Source organism: Bidens hawaiensis, unplaced genomic scaffold, assembly GCF_021521415.1.
Source record: "Bidens hawaiensis isolate Kalapana, Puna unplaced genomic scaffold, B.hawaiensis_p1.1 tig00010984_1, whole genome shotgun sequence".
Lineage (NCBI taxonomy): Eukaryota > Viridiplantae > Streptophyta > Magnoliopsida > Asterales > Asteraceae > Bidens > Bidens hawaiensis.
The window spans coordinates 1-15,278 of NW_027491849.1; positions in this window are offsets into that span (position 1 = coordinate 1).

Consider the following 15,278-nt stretch of genomic DNA (forward strand, 5'->3'; position numbering starts at 1 on the left):
TCATGCTCATTAAGGTTAAGCGTGCAATCTTTGATCACGGAGTTTATTAAAATAGTTTTCACCATTAGCCAATTCAACTGAAAAGTTTTCGTTTAAGTTTACTCGCGGTCGCGCAAGTTTTTGTTCAAATGCGCGAGAAATAAAACTTCTATCGGCGCCAGTATCAAAAAGTATAGATGCATATAGTCCGTTAAGTAAAAATGTACCATTAACCACGTCATTATTCGCTTGCGCTTGGTGCGCGGTTATATTAAAAGCTCGTCCGCAGCGTCACTTGGTTTGAAATTTGGTTAACCGGATTAGCTTGCGTAATTTGTACTTGCAGTCTGGGCACGCGTTCCGGAAATGACTGGGGTCACCGCAGTTATAGCACGACCTGGGTCGTGGATTAGGTATGTTGGTTGTGGGTTTACGGGTAAGTTGGTGGTGTTTGCGCGATTGGGGTGGCGGGAAGACTCTACAGTTCTCCAGCAGTATGACCAGTACGGCCACATCGGTTACATTGTCGACACGGGACTTGAGTTGGATGGTGAAGTCTACAGGTTGGGCAAAAGGGTTGGTTTCCTGTGTAAGGTTTCTTAGTTGACGGGGCAGGGAGTGCGGGATTGGTTAAGGCATAGTTATGGACTACAGGGGGTGTTGGGTAGGTTGACAGTGGGTTAGAGCCTATACTGGAGGTTGGTAGGGCGGTTGCTGGACAACGAGCGGGTTGGTAAGCGCGTAGGCTTGATGATTGGGTTTGCGCCTGCGCTTGAGGTTGTTACGGTTTGAGGGTTCCGGCTTGGTTTCTGTTGGTTCTGGGACAGGTCTTGGTGGGTTTGGTCTTCTCGGCTCCCCGCAGGAACAGGGTTCCTGCCCTGACATGGTTGTCGCTGAGCACAAGCGGCCCAACTCGATGGCGTCAGAGAGGGTTACTGGGTTCCTGGCCCATACAGAATCTTGAATTTCCATGGGGAGACCCCCAAGAAACTTTTCGATGGCTCGCGGGAAGGGGTAACTAGGTGCGGGACAAGCAAACTTAGTTCGTGAAGCGCGTAGCGTACTCGCGCGCTTCGCCACTGTACTGCTTCAAGTTCCAAAATTCCTCCTCCAGGCGCTTTATTTCGTTGGTGGAGGGCAGAATTCTCTAGTCAACAGTTCCTTGAATCCTCCCAGAGCATGCTAGAAGCAGCCTCTGCGCCAACGCGCGTGAGCTACTCCGTTCCACCAAGTAAGCGCCCTTGATTCTAGGACACTTGAGGCGTATAAGGTTCGTCGGTCTGGAGGGCATTGGGTATGGAGGAAGGTGTTCTCATTTTCTCGAGCCATTGAGCATTACGGTGGCTCCTTCAAGCCCTGCGAATTTTGGAGGGTTACCCGCATTAAAGGATTTAATATTGTATCCGGAGGGTTGGTATTATTTGGTTTAAGGCTTGGGCTATTGCGGCGGCCATTTCCCTGGGAACGTTGCTGCCTACGTCTGCGCGCCGGCTTCTCTCCTCTGATGACGGCGAGCTGATAGCGGAGGCATTCTATAAAAGTTTTAGTTTTTGTTAATATCTTGGTATGGGAAATCGTTTTAGCGCAAAGTATATCGTCGTAAAGCTTGTTTCGCGGAGTAAAATGCTATCAAATTTTGAAGTAAAATATAAATTTAAATGCAAACTTAATACAGTAATGAATTCGAATTGAAAATCGACAATTCATGCATCACCATGACTTTCCGAATTCTCAATTTAAAATATCGAGTAAATGAATATTGGAGATTGACAATTCATGTATCACCATGACTTTTCAAATCTTCAATTTAAAACATAAAGTTAATGGGGATTGAAAAATCAACTATTCATGTATCACCATGACTTTTCGGGATTTTCAATGCTAAATCCCAACAACAAACGAATATGTAAGTAAGAAATAAACTGAAATTTAACAATAAAAATCGAAAGATCGTGAATAAAACATGAAATTATGTGTCGCGTATGCGCAAGCATATTTTATAAATATCGAGTAATTAACAATTAGCGCGCAAACATGAGATATTTCTCATGCGCGAGAAGGGACTCTTAGGTTTCTAGGTCGTTACGTCTAACCACCTATCCTAAAGTCACGGAGCTCTGATACCAATCTGTAACACCCCGACCGATGGCGGATTATACATCGGGGCGCCACGTATTGTTTCATTACTCGTGACACTATTTGGGTGTCAATATTTAATAAATACATTTTCATTGCGCACTAGCGCGCGAACACAAATCGTAAGGTAACATAAATCATATCATAACTCAAAATATTCAAATAAACATAATTTGTCTTGTTACATTTTAATCTAGGTCCAAAGAAAAAGAAAACATCCTACGTGTCCTTGAGATTCCCAAAAGCAGCCTACAGCAAACCTGAACATGTGTTAAAATAAAACGTCAACACTTGCGTGTCGGTGAGAAATCAAGTTAATAGATATAAATAGATAATAACAAACACTGCGCGCAACATGTGCTTAACTGGGGTTTAACATAGGTGTAATCAGATTGTGATCAAGCCTAAATAGATCATAGCTCATAGTTCAATCCGTGCTCCCAAACGAGCACAAAAACAATAATCATACGTGCATGTGCTAACAAAACAAGAAAACCGTAAACGATAGGTCTCCGTGTTCATCTAATGGATCCATGAAAACTTCGGAATAGGCCGAACAAAGCGGTTAATGATTCACACATACAAATAAACAGCCAAGTAAACGTCCATAACACATGGGGTTTTGCGCACATAAATTTCATAAACAAGTTTAAGACTCAAGTTGTACGAACACATGAACATCCCAAAACGTTAAAAATAAAAGGGGATTAAGTACGAGATTACTCACTTGTAAACGGTGCGTTGAAAGATAATGCAAGAATCCAATTTTTAAACAAGCACAAGTTAACCTATAAATAAGAGGTTATTGGTTTAACGATTGGTTTTTATGTCTTGAATATATGCAGTAAGTATCGATTTTTGTTAGTTAAACAAATTAAAACAAAATATATATATTTATATTTACCGAGATTCTGGGCAGAACAGAAGAGAAGACGGAGGCAAAGAGAGGGGTGGCGTTGCTGAGGAACTACGGCAGAGAGCAAAGGGAGAGAGATTTGGGGAGTGTTTAAGTGTAGTGTGTGTAGTGTATAAAACAAGAAATTAGCTTAATTTATAGGAAAACCCAAGGGAACACAATCCCTTGAAAGGGGAAAAGATCTTATCAAATCAAGCAAAAGATATTAAAAAGCACAAGAAACCAAAAGCAAAAGATATCAAAAGATATGCCGGCAGCTGCAGGGGATGGGGAAAAGCTGACAGGTTACAGATCAAAGCATGGGAGGTGTCAGATAAAGCACTGTTCAAGACATGCAAAAGAAGATTTCAAAGATTATGTCAGTCACTTTTTCTGTCAACCAATAGGATTGGTGCGCATGCTGCGCCGAAAGTGGCTTTTCGGACAGATGTCGGAACTGACCTACAGTGCTCATACAAAAGATGAGATATTTCAAAAGCATACAGGCTGACCTAAACTGAAGAAAAGACTTAAGGTCTAGCGCGAGAAGACTCGAGCGCGCGAGGGCGAAGGCAGACAGGGAACAATCCCTAGCGCGCCGCGGGAGGAACTAAAATCCTTAGCGCGTCGCGGGAAGAACTACAATTCTTAGCGCGCCGCGGGAAGAACTATAATCCTTAGCGCGCCGCGGGAAGAACTACCATTCTTAGCGCGTCGCGGGAAGAACTATAATTCTTAGCGCGCCGCGGGAAGAACTATAATCCTTAGCGCGCCGCGGGAAGAACTACCATTCTTAGCGCGCTGCGGGAACAGTTCGCCTCGCGTATCGCAGGAACAGTTGGTCTTCGCGCAGGCTTCCTTGTAAGGAGTCTGGCGCGTGGAGCTGCGCAGACATCCTTAGGCGGGAAGAACCAAAGGACAAGCAAAGAGTTAAGAGAAAAAAGGGGTTCCAGGCATAAGGGTTAAGCAGAGGGGCGGGACGGCGACAAGAGAGAAAAAGGGGGGCGGGACGGCGACAAGAGAAGGAAGAAATTATTATTATTAGTAAGTAATATAAAAATATATATATATATATATATATATATATGATTTATTAAATGTTAAATTACAAAGATTAATAATCAAATTTTTAAATCATAAAAAGAATCGGATTCGAAAACGGTTACCTGGGTCGGGTCGGATTGGGCAGTTGTCACAGTCTCCCCTACTTTAAGAAATTTCGTCCCGAAATTTATCTCGAAGTAGGATGCGCAGAGAAAAGGTGCGGGTACTTGATCTTCATCTGATCTTCCCTTTCCCAAGTGAACTCGGCTCCGCGCTTGGACTGCCAACGAACTTTGACAATAGGGATGCGACTGCGCTTGGTTTGCTTCACCTCGCGATCCATAATCTCAACAGGCTTCTCAACGAAATGCATAGACTCATCAACTTGAACTTCATCAAGTGGTATGTGGAGGTTCTCGTCAGCTAAACATTTCTTGAGATTGGATATATGGAAAGTTGGATGCACATTGCTGAGCGCGGGCGGCAGGTCCAGTTTGTAGGCAACTTTTCCCACCCTCGCAAGAATCTTGAACGGACCAACATAACGAGGTGCAAGCTTACCTTTCTTCCCAAAGCGGACAACACCCTTCCAGGGCGACACTTTGAGGAGAACAAGATCACCAACTAGAAATTCGAGAGGCTTCCGCCTGCGATCTGCGTAACTCTTCTGTCGGCTTCTGGCAGTCAGCAGATGATCACGGATCTTGGCGATTTTATCGGTTGTCTCTTGAACTAGTTCGGGTCCTGTGATTTGAACTTCACCCACTTCGTTCCAACAAATCGGTGAGCGGCACTTTCGACCGTAAAGTGCTTCAAATGGGGCCATACCGATGCTGGAATGATAGCTGTTATTATAAGAGAACTCGATCAGAGGTAGGTGTGAATCCCAATTACCTCCAAAATCAAGAACACAAGATCGAAGCATATCCTCAAGGGTTTGGATGGTTCGCTCAGACTGTCCGTCAGTCTGAGGATGATATGCAGTACTTAAGTCCAAACGAGTTCCTAACGCAGATTGGAGAGATTTCCAAAAGCGAGATATAAAACGGCCATCGCGATCGGATATGATGCTCAAGGGAGTACCATGACGGCAGACAATTTCTTTGACATATAGATGCGCAAGTTGTTCAACATGGTAGGTTTCACGAATGGGCAGAAAGTGGGCAGACTTGGTCAATCGATCCACTATTACCCAAATGCTATCATGTTTGCTTGCGGTCAAGGGTAACTTGGTGATAAAGTCCATTGCTATACTTTCCCATTTCCACGTAGGAATTTCAGGTTGTTCGAGCAAACCAGATGGGCGTTGATGTTCAGCTTTTACCTTAGAACAAGTTAGGCATTTAGCTACGAACACAGCAATATCCTTTTTCATACCGGGCCACCAATAAGATAGGCGCAAATCTTTGTACATTTTGTCAGCACCAGGATGAACGGAATACCGAGTTTTGTGTGCTTCACTCAGTATGACAGAGCGAAGATTCTCATCATTGGGGATCCAGATGCGATTGAGATAACAGAGAATTCCATTCAGGTTAGGGACTAGATGCGCTTCTGCACCACACGCTAACTCGGCGCGTAGGTTGCCTTTGCTGATCGATGCGCGCTGCGCGTCGCGAATGCGCGATTCAAGATCGTTTTGGATCGGCGCGAAATGAAGCTGCGTGCGCGGCAAGATACAGTTGAGTTGACTGGGTTTGCGGCTGAGCGCATCGGCTACCACATTAGCCTTGCCAGGGTGATATCGGATCTCACAATCGTAATCGCTGATGAGTTCGTTCCATCGGCGTTGTCTCATGTTAAGTTCCTTTTGATCAAAAATGTGCTGAAGGCTTTTATGGTCTGTGTAAATGATGCACTTAGTCCCATAGAGGTAGTGTCTCCAGATTTTTAAGGCAAATACAACTGCACCAAGTTCAAGGTCGTGAGTCGTATAATTCTTTTCATGAATTTTGAGTTGCCTTGACGCGTAAGCGATAACCTTGCCTCGTTGCATAAGTACACAACCGAGACCTTGGTTGGAGGCATCACAATAAACGACAAAGTCGTCAGTACCCTCAGGTAAAGCTAGAACAGGAGCTTCGCACAACAATTGCTTGAGCGTTTGAAAGGCTTCTTCTTGCTTCGAGCCCCAAATATACGGTTTACCTTTGTGCGTTAAAGCTGTTAAAGGCAAGGCGATTTTTGAGAAGTTCGAAATGAATCGCCGGTAGTAACCAGCTAAGCCCAAAAAGGAACGGATTTCGGTAGGAGTGGTCGGTGCAATCCAGTTCTTGATTGCTTCAATTTTGGATGGGTCGACATGAATACCCATCTTGTTTACAACATGACCAAGAAACTGTACTTCGTCAGACCAAAACTCACACTTGGAGAGTTTGGCATAGAGTTGTTCGGTTCGAAGCTTTTGTAACACCAACAGAAGATGTTGTTCATGCTCGGCCTTGGTTTTGGAATATACCAGAACGTCATCGATAAACACGATCACGAATTGGTCCAAGAAAGGCCTACACACCCGGTTCATTAGATCCATGAAGACAGCGGGGGCGTTGGTTAAACCGAAGGGCATGACCAAGAATTCAAAATGACCGTAGCGGGTTCGAAAAGCAGTCTTGGGAATATCTTCTTCGCGGATACGCAACTGGTGATAGCCAGAACGGAGATCGATTTTGGAGAAACAAGAGGCACCTTGGAGTTGGTCAAAGAGGTCGTCAATACGCGGTAAGGGGTACCGGTTCTTAATGGTGAGCTTGTTCAGCTCGCGGTAATCGATACACATGCGAAACGAACCATCTTTCTTTTTAACGAACAAAACCGGAGCACCCCACGGCGAAGAGCTAGGGCGAATGAATCCTTTATCGGTCAACTCTTGAAGTTGACTTGCTAATTCTTGCATTTCAGCGGGTGCAAGTCGATAAGGAGATTTGGCTACGGGGGATGCACCAGGAACAAGATCAACACGAAACTCGACTTCCCGAGCGGGAGGTAAACCAGAAAGATCATCGGGGAAGACTTCAGGAAAGTCACGCACGATGGGAATTTCAGAAAGTTTCTTCTTTCCTTCCTCGGGTTTGACCACATGAGCTAAGAACGCGACACATTTCTTTCGTAAAAGTCTTCGGGCTTCAGTGCATGACATAAGTTTAAGGCCGTTAGATGGTTTCTCGCCGTAGATATGAAGATCTTGACCATTTTCCCGAGGAATGCGAATCAACTTCTTGGCGCAGATTACTTCGGCGCGATTTTGCGAGAGCCAGTCCATTCCGACAATCACATCAAAACTTCCAAGAGGCATGGGAATGAGGTCGATTAGAAAATCATGCTCATTAAGGTTAAGCGTGCAATCTTTGATCACGGAGTTTATTAAAATAGTTTCACCATTAGCCAATTCAACTGAAAAGTTTTCGTTTAAGTTTACTCGCGGTCGCGCAAGTTTTTGTTCAAATGCGCGAGAAATAAAACTTCTATCGGCGCCAGTATCAAAAAGTATAGATGCATATAGTCCGTTAAGTAAAAATGTACCATTAACCACGTCATTATTCGCTTGCGCTTGGTGCGCGGTTATATTAAAAGCTCGTCCGCGCGTCACTTGGTTTGAAATTTGGTTAACCGGATTAGCTTGCGTAATTTGTACTTGCAGTCTTGGGCACGCGTTCCGGAAATGACTGGGGTCACCGCAGTTATAGCACGACCTGGGTCGTGGATTAGGGTATGTTGGTTGTGGGTTTAGCGGGTAAGTTGGTGGTGTTTGCGCGATTGGGGTGGCGGGAAGGACTCTACAGTTCTCAGCAGTATGACCAGTACGGCCACATCGGTTACATTGTCGACACGGGACTTGAGTTGGATGGTGAAGTCTACAGGTTGGGCAAAAGGGTTGGTTTCCTGTGTAAGGTTTCTTAGTTGACGGGGCAGGGAGTGCGGGATTGGTTAAGGCATAGTTATGGACTACAGGGGGTGTTGGGTAGGTTGACAGTGGGTTAGGAGCCTATACTGGAGGTTGGTAGGCGGGTTGCTGGACAACGAGCGGGTTGGTAAGCGCGTAGGCTTGATGATTGGGTTTGCGCCTGCGCTTGAGGTTGTTACGGTTTGAGGGTTCCGGCTTGGTTTCTGTTGGTTCTGGGACAGTCTTGGTGGGTTTGGTCTTCTCGGCTCCCCGCAGGAACAGGGTTCCTGCCCTGACATGGTTGTCGCTGAGCACAGCGGCCAACTCGATGGCGTCAGAGAGGGTTACTGGGTTCCTGGCCCATACAGAATCTTGAATTTCCATGGGGAGACCCCCAAGAAACTTTTCGATGGCTCGGCGGGAAGGGGTAACTAGGTGCGGGACAAGCAAACTTAGTTCGTGGAAGCGCGTAGCGTACTCGCGCGCTTCGCCACTGTACTGCTTCAAGTTCCAAAATTCCTCCTCCAGGCGCTTTATTTCGTTGGGAGGGCAGAATTCTCTAGTCAACAGTTCCTTGAATTCCTCCCAGAGCATGCTAGAAGCAGCCTCTGCGCCACGCGCGTGAGCTACTCCGTTCCACCAAGTAAGCGCCCTTGATTCTAGGACACTTGAGGCGTATAAGGTTCGTCGGTCTGGAGGGCATTGGGTATGGAGGAAGGTGTTCTCAATTTTCTCGAGCCATTGGAGCATTACGGTGGCTCCTTCAAGCCCTGCGAATTTTGGAGGGTTACCCGCATTAAAGGATTTAATATTGTATCCGGAGGGGTTGGTATTATTTTGGTTTAAGGCTTGGGCTATTGCGGCGGCCATTTCCTGGGAACGTTGCTGCCTACGTCTGCGCGCGGCTTCTCTCCTCTGATGACGGCGAGCTGATAGCGGAGGCATTCTATAAAAGTTTTAGTTTTTGTTAATATCTTGGTATGGGAAATCGTTTTAGCGCAAAGTATATCGTCGTAAAGCTTGTTTCGCGGAGTAAAATGCTATCAAATTTTGAAGTAAAATATAAATTTAAATGCAAACTTAATACAGGTAATGAATTCGAATTGAAAATCGACAATTCATGCATCACCATGACTTTCCGAATTCTCAATTTAAAATATCGAGTAAATGAATATTGGAGATTGACAATTCATGTATCACCATGACTTTTCAAATCTTCAATTTAAAACATAAAGTTAATGGGGATTGAAAATCAACTATTCATGTATCACCATGACTTTTCGGATTTTCAATGCTAAATCCCAACAACAAACGAATATGTAAGTAAAGAAATAAATTGAAATTTAACAATAAAAATCGAAAGATCGTGAATAAAACATGAAATTATGTGCTGCGTATGCGCAAGCATATTTTATAAATATCGAGTAATTAACAATTAGCGCGCAAACATGAGATATTTCTCATGCGCGAGAAGGGACTCTTAGGTATTCTAGGTCGTTACGTCTAACCACCTATCCTAAAGTCACGGAGCTCTGATACCAATCTGTAACACCCCGACCGATGGCGGATTATACATCGGGGCGCCACGTATTGTTTCATTACTCGTGACACTATTTGGGTGTCAATATTTAATAAATACATTTTCATTGCGCACGCGCGCGAACACAAATCGTAAGGTAACATAAATCATATCATAACTCAAAATATTCAAATAACATAATTTGTCTTGTTACATTTTAATCTAGGTCCAAAGAAAAAGAAAACATCCTACGTGTCCTTGAGATTCCCAAAAGCAGCTACAGCAAACCTGAACATGTGTTAAAATAAAACGTCAACACTTGTGTGTCGGTGAGAAATCAAGTTTAATAGATATAAATAGATAATAACAAACACTGCGCGCAACATGTGCTTAACTGGGGTTTAACATAGGGTGTAATCAGATTGTGATCAAGCCTAAATAGATCATAGCTCATAGTTCAATCCGTGCTCCCAAACGAGCACAAAAACAAATAATCATACGTGCATGTGCTAACAAAACAAGAAAACCGTAAACGATAGGTCTCCCGTGTTCATCTAATGGATCCATGAAAACTTCGGAATAGGCCGAACAAAGCGGTTAATGATTCACACATACAAATAAACAGCCAAGTAAACGTCCATAACACATGGGGTTTTGCGCACATAAATTTCATAAACAAGTTTAAGACTCAAGTTGTACGAACACATGAACATCCCAAAACGTTAAAAATAAAAGGGGATTAAGTACGAGATTACTCACTTGTAAACGGTGCGTTGAAAGATAATGCAAGAATCCAATTTTTAAACAAGCACAAGTTAACCTATAAATAAGAGGTTATTGGTTTAACGATTGGTTTTTATGTCTTGAATATATGCAGTAAGTATCGATTTTTGTTAGTTAAACAAATTAAAACAAAATATATATATTTATATTTACCGAGATTCTGGGCAGAACAGAAGAGAAGACGGAGGCAAAGAGAGGGGTGGCGTTGCTGAGGAACTACGGCAGAGAGCAAAGGGAGAGATATTTGGGGAGTGTTTAAGTGTAGTGTGTGTAGTGTTAATAAACAAGAAATTAGCTTAATTTATAGGAAAACCCAAGGGAACACAATCCCTTGAAAGGGGAAAAGATCTTATCAAATCAAGCAAAAGATATTAAAAAGCACAAGAAACCAAAAGCAAAAGATATCAAAAGATATGCCGGAAGCTGCAGGGGATGGGGAAAAGCTGACAGGTTACAGATCAAAGCATGGGAGGTGTCAGATAAAGCACTGTTCAAGACATGCAAAAGAAGATTTCAAAAGATTATGTCAGTCACTTTTTCTGTCAACCAATAGGATTGGTGCGCATGCTGCGCCGAAAGTGGCTTTTCGGACAGATGTCGGAACTGACCTACAGTGCTCATACAAAAGATGAGATATTTCAAAAGCATACAGGCTGACCTAAACTGAAGAAAAGACTTAAGGTCTAGCGCGAGAAGACTCGAGCGCGCGAGGGCGAAGGCAGACAGGGAACAATCCCTAGCGCGCCGCGGGAGGAACTAAAATCCTTAGCGCGTCGCGGGAAGAACTACAATTCTTAGCGCGCCGCGGGAAGAACTATAATCCTTAGCGCGCCGCGGGAAGAACTATAATTCTTAGCGCGTCGCGGGAAGAACTATAATTCTTAGCGCGCCGCGGGAAGAACTATAATCCTTAGCGCGCCGCGGGAAGAACTACCATTCTTAGCGCGCTGCTGGAACAGTTCGCCTCGCGTATCGCAGGAACAGTTGGTCTTCGCGCAGGCTTCCTTGTAAGGAGTCTGGCGCGTGGAGCTGCGCAGACATCCTTAGGCGGGAAGAACCAAAGGACAAGCAAAGAGTTAAGAGAAAAAAGGGGTTCCAGGCATAAGGGTTAAGCAGAGGGGCGGGACGGCGACAAGAGAAGGAAGAAATTATTATTATTAGTAAGTAATATAAAAATATATATATATATATATGATTTATTAAATGTTAAATTACAAAGATTAATAATCAAATTTTTAAATCATAAAAAGAATCGGATTCGAAAACGGGTACCTGGGTCGGGTCGGATTGGGCAGTTGTCACATAGGGGCTCTCAAATTCATAATGTCTATCATTGAACCATGGTTGTGGTAAATACTGTCAAATCAATTGGAGGGGGGTGGGCATACACTGGAAATCTAGAAATATGGAGTTCATTAGGGTTTGCTTTTCATGTGTAGTTTATATTACTAAATTTTTATTCTTGTGAATAAGGCTGCCATTTTGATTAACTACAAGTGATCTAAAATACCTAAATGTTAGTAGACCACATCAAACAGTCAATTTGTTTTTGTAAATATTTTTTAAAAATTCTTTCTTTGAGAAAATCCAAAAATATGTTTTTGATTTTACGGGGAGAAAGGTTGGGAAATTCCAAAAACAGTAAAAATTTAAAAAAGCCAAAAACATTCAAATATGTTAAAATGGCAAAAAAAAATAAAAATGCTTCTCAAAAATGAGTTTTGAAGCAAAAAAGGAAGATGAGCTTTTGAAGCAAAAAAGGAAGATGACAGTACATTGATCATCTGATCCCGAGTCTGGTAAAAACTAACCAAAAAGGTTGTGTGCTTAACTGTATCAATGTGTTGGTAGGCCTTTCAATAAACAAGGAAAAGTATGTGATATAAAGATAAAACCAATCGAATCTAGTGGATTAACATCTTGAAGCTTAGTTATTATCTATTTAAAGAAACAAAATGTCTTAAAGATTGTTGTCTGTGCATATGTTCTTTTTGCAAAGAAATTCAACTTATTTTTCATTTTTATTTTGCAAAGAATTTCAGCTTAATTTTTTCTTTTATTTTTGCTTAATTCTTGGATCCTTTATGTGTGTATTAATACCAATCTAAGGATTAAGACCTAACTATTCTGCTTTATTTCCTTGGTGTTTTGTACAAGCCTTGGGCCTTCTCTGCGTATACTATAAGCACAAACGTGTAAATGTAATGTATCGAACTAGAGGTTAAGGCCCTGTACAACTTTAACTTATTTTATCTTTTTATTTTGTTAAAAGGGAACCTTATCTGTGTATAAGAATACCGATGTTAAGAGAAAATTTTAACGTTCTGAGTTGTTTTGCTTTATAATTTTTTGCATGAGTCACCAGCTAATCGATTAATGAAAACAGTGAAAAATGATACATGTGAAGAATTCATTGTATAAGTTATGCAAATTATATCTGATAGGTGGGGACCACATAGGATTCGTGCTTAATTGAACTAATTAAAACATATCACTGAAATTTGTGAAATATTTGTTGGAAGGTTTAGGTGGAAAACTATACTGATGATGACTTAACACAGTCAAAATAAAGCTAAAAATAAAACCGTGATGGAAGGGCAATTTGGTCAATATGATTCCCTTCTCAAACTCACAAAAAAATGTAATTGCTTTACATGATTGTAAATAGCTTGAAGTTCATTTGATTTACTTTCATTTATTGCTTTTCTTTAAAACCAAAAAGATTTTATTTTTCCGTTTTATTTTTTATTGTTGATGTTGGATTACAAAATTTTATAAAAACGATTGGAAATATACTTAAATATCGGTGGTTATTCAAGATCATTAATTTGGACTTGATAAACAACTTTTTATTGATGTTTAACGGTTGAAAAATCTTCACATGTATTTAAGTATGCTTACATTGTTAATTAAGATTTTCAACTTACAGTTATTATGAGTAACAGGTCCCATCAAGACATGAGAGCTTGAGACGGAGTCTGTTAGACTGTCAAGAATTGAGAGGAAGAATTATTGAAGATTTCAAAGATTCGGTTAAGGAAAGTGTCAAATACTACACCAACAGAGACGATAACATTTAAACAATTGTTTGAAGCTTGACGTCAAATGTTCTCTGCACTTAAGGAAGGAACTGAGAAATTGAAGGAGATGTGTTGGCAAGACAAGCGATACCCAGAGCTAAAATGTTAAAGCACCTAATTTGAATGGAAATACTTGGCAATATCCAAAGGGGAGTCTGTTAGTGCATACGTTTATCGCTTTCATTTTGTCAAATGAAGGTTACATTGATTACGGTTCTAACGCATCTAACGGCACGCGAAACAGAGGTTGGAACAGAAAGTTATGCGCTAAATAGTTTTCTGGAGTATAAAATATGCACCCGGATACTTATGCGCCCAGATACTTATGTGCCCCGATAAGTACTTATGCGCCAAATAAGTACTTATGCGCTGGATTAGTACTTATGAGCTGCATATGTACTTATGTGCCGCATAGGTACTTAAGGGCTGTATATGTTCTAACTTCCCAATAAATAAGAATCTTGACATATACATTGATAACTTTTTGGTCTAGAAAGTACATGCACTTATATTTGTCATGTCTTGTTGTAAACCTTGATATATATGAGCAATAAAGAGAAGATAATGAGAAATCTTGTTGTTTTCGATCATGTTTTGGGATTCCGCACCTTCACGCTGATTTTAGATACGTCTTATTCATGACACGAACATGGTCCTACAGTTATGATGAGGATCCTGAATATTATCCCGATTTTCATCATCAAACAGGACACCGGCTTTCTTGGGCAAAGTCATCGTCTTCATTGGTCCCTCTTGCTTCTCTGCTTTAGCTATCTTGGCATTCCTTTTGGCTGCTGAGAAGGGTGTGCCGCATATGTATGAGCCTCCGGGAATAACATTTACAATCCGAGTTTCTGAAGGTGGAGATTCCGCCCTTTTGGGATCCTGCTCAGGATCCCAACTTCCATTTTTCTTTCCCATCAACTCTTTAAGTGACCTTTGCTAAGTAGGTAGCTGATCTCCCTCCTTAGAGCGATACAATCTTCTGTCATATTGCCAAAATCTTCATGAAAAGCGCACCATTTTGATTTGTTCTTCCAGGCACCATTTTTCTCGTTCTTTCGTAGCCATCTCGCTTTTTCACCTAGTCCTACATAGCACACATTAATCGAGGAATATCAACTGAAAAACAATAATCATTTAAATTTGGATAAGATTCATAGTCCTCGTCATCATCCATCACATTGACCCTGTCATTTCTAGCAAACGGCTTAGGTCGATATGGTTTAGATGATTGGAAATCTGACTTCCTGTTTGGGTGGTTGTGGCTGTTGGAACCGTCCAACCTTTTCTAAATCCTCCTTTCTTTTTCCAGCCTGATGAAACTTAGATCCATGTTCCTTGCTTCGTCCAGGTTCCTACAAGGATTCATAACGAGATCCTCATAGAAGGATATATCCTTTTTGAGACCTATCTTGAAAGCTTGCATAGCTATTGCAACATCCAAATTAGGGGTCTCTAGAGCTTCCTTGCTTAATCTACTTACATAATCCCTAATGGGTTCATATTTACCCTTATTACTATATACAATTCACTAGTTAACCTTTCAAAACTTCTACTGCAAGAAAATTGGTTATTAAATAGATTAACTAAATGAGCAAAAGACTTAATAGAAAAAGGAGGAACACTTAGGATCCATTTCAGCATAGCTCCGGTTAAGGTAGAGCCAAAGCCTTTGCATAAGCAGGACTCCTTGAGATTCTAAAGTATAGGGTTGATCTCAATTCTTTGTCGATATTAGGCAATATGTTCTTCGGGATCCGTGGTTCCATCGTACAGCTTCATGCTTAGAGTCTGGAATCGCTTCGGGATCTCAGCATCACATATGGGGGTGTGAATCTTGAGCTCCTATGAATGCTTGGAGCAACCTCCAGAATCGGCTAGACTATCCAAGGAACGCTAGAGATTAATTCCTTGAGTTGTTGCAATTCCTTCGGTACCATCGGGTTAATATCGGAATCC